General features: G+C 41.9%; 1 pseudogene; it reads right to left on the minus strand.

Moving 5' to 3' along the window:
• LOC134328732 (zinc finger protein 850-like) overlaps positions 1–8,038 on the minus strand; it is a 314,276-nt pseudogene that overhangs the window by 236,518 nt on the left and 69,720 nt on the right.

Consider the following 8,038-nt stretch of genomic DNA (forward strand, 5'->3'; position numbering starts at 1 on the left):
CACCCCCATGCTTCACTCTGGGCATGCAACAGTCTGGGTGGTACGCTTCTTTGGGGCTTCTCCACACCGTAACTCTCCCGGATGTGGGGAAAACAGTAAAGGTGGACTCATCAGAGAACAATACATGTTTCACATTGTCCACAGCCCAAGATTTGCGCTCCTTGCACCATTGAAACCGACGTTTGGCATTGGCACGAGTGACCAAAGGTTTGGCTATAGCAGCCCGGCCGTGTATATTGACCCTGTTGAGCTCCCGACGGACAGTTCTGGTGGAAACAGGAGAGTTGAGGTGCACATTTAATTCTGCCGTGATTTGGGCAGCCGTGGTTTTATGTTTTTTGGATACAATCCGGGTTAGCACCCGAACATCCCTTTCAGACAGCTTCCTCTTGCGTCCACAGTTAATCCTGTTGGATGTGGTTTGTCCTTCTTGGTGGTATGCTGACATTACCCTGGATACCGTGGCTCTTGATACATCACAAAGACTTGCTGTCTTGGTCACAGATGCGCCAGCAAGACGTGCACCAACAATTTGTCCTCTTTTGAACTCTGGTATGTCACCCATAATGTTGTGTGCATTGCAATATTTTGAGCAAAACTGTGCTCTTACCCTGCTAATTGAACCTTTACACTCTGCTCTTACTGGTGCAATGTGCAATTAATGAAGATTGGCCACCAGACTGGTCCAATTTAGCCATGAAACCTCCCACACTAAAATGACAGGTGTTTCAGTTTTATTGTCCAACCCCTGTATATATATATATAATTTTTATATATATTAATGTACAGTATATAAGCTAAGTATGTTATTTGATCTCAAGCTGTGAAGAAATATATTATTATATTTGATATTACATATATATTATTTTTATATATATTAAAAATATATTATTATTATTGTGTAAGTGTTTATTGTAAACTGTGTTTAGTGTTATGTGTTTAGAGACCTGAATGTAATTAATCTTGGTTCTGTGCATAAATCATTATAAAGTGATGCGGCTGTGAACAGTACAGAAAGTGTCCTGTGTCTTTTTCCTTTTTATAATTTTCTATAATCCCCTCTCTCAGGGGCGTAACAAAAGCACGTCCCTCCCAGTCGATTGAACCCCAATGGACGAATGGACGTTTAGTCATAAACGAAAAGAAGAAGTTGACGAGACAAAACACGAAATATCTCAGGCTCATCCTGTCTGCAATGAAATACAAGTCAAAATAAATGTGAGGAGCTCTGTGTTTGTATTTGATATGCATTTTCCACACTGTCCCAACTCTTTCTGATTTGGGCTTGTAGAATCAGAATGTGATCTAAAATGTAACTGTACATTTTGTCAATAAAAATGAGACACAGCAAACATTGATTCAAAAGCAGTTTATTTAACTAAGAATGAAAAACACAATACACGAGTGGGCGGCATGGCGGCAAAGTGTGTAGCGCTGTCGCCTCGCAGCAGGAAGGTCCGGGTGGGGCGGTGCGGGTCCTTTCCGCGTGGAGTTTGCATGTTCTCTCCGTGTCCGTGTGGGTTTCCTCCGGGTGCTCCGGTTTCCTCCCACAGTCCAAAGGCATGCAAGTGAGGTGAATTGGAGACAGTCAGTTGTCCAATGCTGTGTTTGATATAAATTAAGTGTACCTTGTGTAATGTGTGTAACAACTGTTCGTGTCATGAATGGAACCAAAAGTGTAAAACATGACGTTAAGACCCTAATAAACAAACAATACACAAGTTTGCAAAAGGAAATGTACATACTAAAATGCTTTTAACCCAAAACACATCTCTAAATAATTCATTTCTACTGTATTGTGGAATCACTATCATTCATAAACAACTTAACATGAATCACACTAAATATCTTACAAGCCTTATGATCATCAGTGGTAATAAAACCGAAAAGAGCTCTAAAATACTCTAATAAACCTGTAAAAGAGAAGCACAAATAACGTTAGTGTATTTTCATTATAAAAATGATAAAAAACAAAACGGCATACTTACCACCTTTGAGAAACCTGAGCAACAAGAACCTGATAACAAGAGAGTGTTCCTAATAAAGTGAGCTGTTAAATCTAAACATCACATCTATGTGTAAAAATGAAGAAAGGAAGAGATTAAAGGGTTGCTCAGTATTTCTTCGTGGTCTGCAGCATCTGCCGGACGTGCCGCTTCAGAGCTCCAGCACCACATGAGCCAGGCCTTTAGGATCTTCATAAAGCTCCAGTGGCTGTGAGAAAACCACTCGGAGGAATTCAGTCAGCTGATCCTATTAACAAAAACACACACACACACACACACATTTCAAACATAGCATCACTGAGAATAAAAACTCTCCTTCATGATGTGTAACGTGTGGTGAGGTGAAATGTCGGACACTTTACCTGAAGAACCGTGAAGCACCGCTGGGCTACAGGCTCCCAGATCTCAGGGTCCCAACTCATGATGTACTGGAAAAGTTGGTCCAAGAATCCTCCATCCATCTTTAAAGATGAAGAATAAGAAACTCTTACTTCATGGAGATTGATCATAGATAAAAGCTGCTGAAAAGTCTCTTACAAACTCGGGCGCAGAGTCGTACAGGAACCAGCCGAAGAAGACGAGCTCATAGAGCACGTCCAGAAAGTTCAAGTGCAGCTGAAAGGAGAAAGTTAAAATAATAATAATAATAATAATAATAATAAAAGACTAAGAACAATCCTAATATGAATCCAGTTGTGGAACTTTGGGGGGGGGGTGGGGTGGGGGGTGTAGGTACCTCTATACAGAGAAACCTTTTGTTTTTACCTGTACCTCCAACATCTCCAGCTCGACTGAGCTCTGATTGGCTGCTCCTTTTAGGAAGCGAATCAGAGCCTCGTAGGAGAGCTGCACCTCCAGCACATCCTGTCCAAAAAAGAATCCCATTCTTAATACACACACCGCTTTGTTTCTTTAGGTCACTGCTTCGGGTAACCTGGTGAAGTCAGTCACCTGCTTGTTCAGAGCTGCTAGGTGCATCACCAGCTCTTTGCCGCTCACAAACAGCAAATTCTGGAGGTGAACGCTGGCCAACAGGGTCTGAACAGGAGATGAAGCACAAGGTCAGAACAGAAGGAAATCTGTAGGTGTGGTAACATCTGGCGATCGGAAAGACGGGAGAGCTTTAGGGTGCACTCACAGAGAACGCCTCACGGAGCTCAGGCAGCTTCAGGGCGACGCCTGTGATGCCGCAGTCTTGGAGGTGGCAGCTAAAGGACAATGTAAGAAGGAGTCTTTCTGCGAAACTCTTGTCGGCCATGTATAAAATACTACTAGAATGACGATCCTATACCTGATAAAAGGCACCTCGCTCTCCTCAGGAGACAGACTCTCCTCACTGCCCTCAGAGTCGGTCTCGGAATCCATGTCCGGCGTATAAAAGGTGGAGCTCTTCACGCAGTGAGCGGTGTCCTCCTGTCCATCGGTCCACAGCTGCCTGCAGTCCCTGGTCACCTCGTGGAAGCTTTGCTGAGAATAAAACAAATGTCAACATGTTGGACAAACCGGAGACAAAAATGCATCACATCTGGGCAGTGTCACGAATTTACCACACGGTCAGTCAGCAGGACATTCACCAGGGTCTCCAAGCGGCGACAGGACACAAATGCAGTCACCGTTCCAGAAATACTCTGAAAGGAAGATATTGCATCATTTAGACAAATGTGCACTTTTCACACAAGGTTTAAGGACCTGTATAGACGAGCTCTCACCTGTATGCCAGTGAAAGAAACCTCACCGGTGGTGTAGTAGGGGAAGCCCTGCAACTCAAAACACACAACTGCACACAAATCCTCGTCTAATCGAAACAAAGCTGGAACGTGAACGATGTGCTCTTACCAGATGATTAACACGGCAGGTGTCAGCAGTGGTGAACCACCACTGCTGGATCTCTGAGCCTTGTACCACGCACACAAAGCATCGTCTGAGCTGCACTGACTACATAAACAAACACAAAAGCATAGATTAGTAGTCATAAACCGGATGATACGTTTGTGTTACAGTTGCAACACTGCAACACATTTGAATACCTCAGACTGAGAACGGTGACGTTCGGTAGAGAGGAACCGGATGAATCTGCATGTGCTCTGCACTTCACATTTGGCAGAATGCTGTAAAATGACAGCACAAAGATCAGCAATCTTCAAAACAGTTTCATAGCACACATCAAACAATCTGAACAACACAAATTAGAGATGAGATGGACCCTGATCCATCGCTGGGCCTCGACTGAGTTTTGAATTCATGGCCATTTAGGGCCTCCCATTAAACCACAACGCTTCCATTCACTAACAATGTGTCAGATGTAACGACCATGACATCTCTCCCATCCTGAACCTAAAACACAAGAAATACTACCGGAATCACGGCTTCCTCTGTGGGCAGCGGGTCAGTGGCCACCAGTTGCCAGTTTGGCATGTCGACCTGAAAAATGAACACACACACACACACATATATATATACACACACAAAGTAAATATAAAGCCATACAATGTAATTGTAGTGTTACGGGCTTATCCTACATTAAACATACCTGAAGATCACTGGTCTCATCCAGTCTATCTTCGTAGTCTATAATAAAATCAAATAATAAATACATTCATGTTGTTTTTGTATCCATTTATTCGTGGTACAGACATTGTTAAAGCAAGTGGAGAATTTATACAGCTTCATAATGTATCATCTAAATAATGCGTGTTCTGAAATAGGGCATGTTTAGAAATCGACCGTAGGGTGTGCGACATTGGGTGTGTTTTGAAACACTTCGTGTTTATGTTACAATCTGGATACAAAGTTGCTATTTACAGCAAATCACTCATTTATTCGTTCCTTTATTAGTTCATTAATACATTTATCTATCAGTGTGCGGTACAGAACTGCCTTTAGCCAACCAAAGTGAACAAAGCTTATTAGCTAACGGCTAACAAGCCGTAATACAGTCTATTTTATTGGACCTGACCTGTTTCTCCTGCTGGCCTGTTGCTGTCAATCTTTGAGTCTCCTACACACATACATTCTTCTTCTAGTCTAACTGAATTCCTGTATTGTTACAGTCACACACTGTTGTAACGTACAAAAGTCTTGCAGAACGTTTCTGTTTGTTGTAACAAGCAGGGCCATCCCTGAAATAGACGTTGTGCTCAGCTTCTCAGACACACTTCTGATTGAGCATTGTATTGTTTTTGGGGCAGTGGTAGCTCAGTGGTTAGGGCTCTGAGCTTTTGGAAGGTTAAAGGTTCAAATTCTGACATCAACGAGCAATCACTGTTAGGCTTCTGAGCAAGGCAGTAGCCCCTCTCATCTCCAGCTGTAGATTAATATATGAGAAAATATAAGAATAATATAAGATTATATAATTATAGATTAATATAAGAAAGTAAAACTTGCATTTATAAACAATCTTTATTTGAAATGATTATACTACTTTACATGAGTATTAAATGTTTAGACATCTTCATTTATTCACCCACAATGACACACATTTCTGAAACTGTCAGGGGGTATTAACGTGAGCATTAATTTAGGCGCAGTTGAAGCTCCAGGTGCATAGGGTGTCATGGCAAAATTCTGGCAGCTGTAGGTCATGATCAGTCATTAACAGAGATGAGTATAATATTATCAAAAACTGAAATACAAAACTTGGAATGAAAAATATCAGCTATGAACACAAGATATTAAATATAGACATCTTATCCATTAAACAAATCACACAAATGTTCACAAATCTGGGCACTCTGGTGGGGCAGCAGTATGCTAGCTAGAGTCTTGAGTCTTTGATTTAAGTCTCAGTGGTGCCACTGGTTTAGTCTTTGTGCTCAAAAGGCTCATTTGGCCACAGCCAGAAAGGGAAAGTAATTTGTCTTATAGCCTTATTGCCTCTACAACAGTGATTTCTACTGTAGGGTTAAGGTGCCAGGAAAAAAATGTGTGAAAATTCGTTTCACAAACATCTTATATTGTGTATCTGGTTCTTTATTTTCTTTAAATAAATGACGTTATTATTTAAAAACTGTATTTGTGTTTAGTCTGGTTGTCTTTCTTTGGTATAGATGCTGAATTCAGTCTAAAAATTCAGTGTAACTTGCAAACAAAGAATAAATCAAGAGGGAGCAAATCCTTTTCATAGCATTTACATAAGATTTATTTTAGACTTAATTCAAATGATAAACATTTTTATAATACATTGACTCTCTGATTTAGATTTAATAGGTCAGAGGTTTTAAGACTAAGTACCACTCTTTATAAACCAAACCCTGTAAGTTCTTCAGGTACTCACTTTATACAAGTTTACAGACAGCAGGCTCAGATGTGCAGTTACCACTTCAGTAAAAGCTGTGAATCTGTTTATTGTTAGATCAGATCTGCTGCATTCAACACATAAAGTATGAGGAACCTCCATCAGATCCACATCTAATAAATTCCACATTCATCATCACGATTACCACCGAGTTCTAGATTCTTTCTCTGGTATATACAGTGTATCACAAAAGTGAGTACACCCCTCACATTTCTGCAGATATTTAAGTATATCTTTTCATGGGACAACACTGACAAAATGACACTTTGACACAATGAAAAGTAGTCTGTGTGCAGCTTTTATAACAGTGTAAATTTATTCTTCCCTCAAAATAACTAAATATACAGCCATTAATGTCTAAACCACCGGCAACAAAAGTGAGTACACCCCTAAGAGACTACACCCCTAAATGTCCAAATTGAGCACTGCTTGTCATTTTCCCTCCAAAATGTCATGTGACTCGTTACTGTTACTAGGTCTCAGGTGTGCATAGGGAGCAGGTGTGTTCAATTTAGTAGTACAGCTCTCACACTCTCATACTGGTCACTGAAAGTTCCAACATGGCACCTCATGGCAAAGAACTCTCTGAGGATCTTAAAAGACGAATTGTTGCACTACATGAAGATGGCCAAGGCTACAAGAAGATTGCCAACACCCTGAAACTGAGCTGCAGCACAGTGACCAAGATCATCCAGCGTTTTAAAAGAGCAGGGTCCACTCAGAACAGACCTCGCGTTGGTCGTCCAAAGAAGCTGAGTGCACATGCTCAGCGTTACATCCAACTGCTGTCTTTGAAAGATAGGCGCAGGAGTGCTGTCAGCATTGCTGCAGAGATTGAAAAGGTGAGGGATCAGCCTGTCAGTGCTCAGACCATACGCCGCACACTACATCAAATTGGTCTGCATGGCTGTCACCCCAGAAGGAAGCCTCTTCTGAAGTCTCTACACAAGAAAGCCCGCAAACAGTTTGCTGAAGACATGTCAACAAAGGACATGGATTACTGGAACCATGTCCTATGGTCTGATGAGACCAAGATTAATTTGTTTGGTTCAGATGGTCTCAAGCATGTGTGGCGGCAATCAGGTGAGGAGTACAAAGATAAGTGTGTAGTGTGCCTACAGTCAAGCATGGTGGTGGGAATGCCATGGTCTGGGGCTGCATGAGTGCAGCAGGTGTTGGGGAGTTACATTTCATTGAGGGACACATGAACTCCAATATGTACTGTGAAATACTGAAGCAGAGCATGATCCCCTCCCTCCGGAAACTGGGTCGCAGGGCAGTGTTCCAGCATGATAATGACCCCAAACACACCTCTAAGACGACCACTGCTTTATTGAAGAGGCTGAGGGTAAAGGTGATGGACTGGCCAAGCATGTCTCCAGACCTAAACCCAATAGAACATCTTTGGGGCATCCTCAAGCGGAAGGTGGAGGAGCGCAAAGTCTCGAATATCCGCCAGCTCCGTGATGTCGTCATGGAGGAGTGGAAAAGCATTCCAGTGGCAACCTGTGAAGCTCTGGTAAACTCCATGCCCAGGAGAGTTAAGGCAGTTCTGGGAAATAATGGTGGCCACACAAAATATTGACACTTCAGGAACTTTCACTAAGGGGTGTACTCACTTTTGTTGCCGGTGGTTTAGACATTAATGGCTGTATATTGAGTTATTTTGAGGGAAGAATAAATTTACACTGTTATATAAGCTGCACACAGACTACTTTTCATTGTGTCAAAGTGTCAT

Source organism: Trichomycterus rosablanca, chromosome 15 (genome assembly GCF_030014385.1).
Source record: "Trichomycterus rosablanca isolate fTriRos1 chromosome 15, fTriRos1.hap1, whole genome shotgun sequence".
Taxonomy (NCBI): Eukaryota; Metazoa; Chordata; class Actinopteri; order Siluriformes; family Trichomycteridae; genus Trichomycterus; species Trichomycterus rosablanca.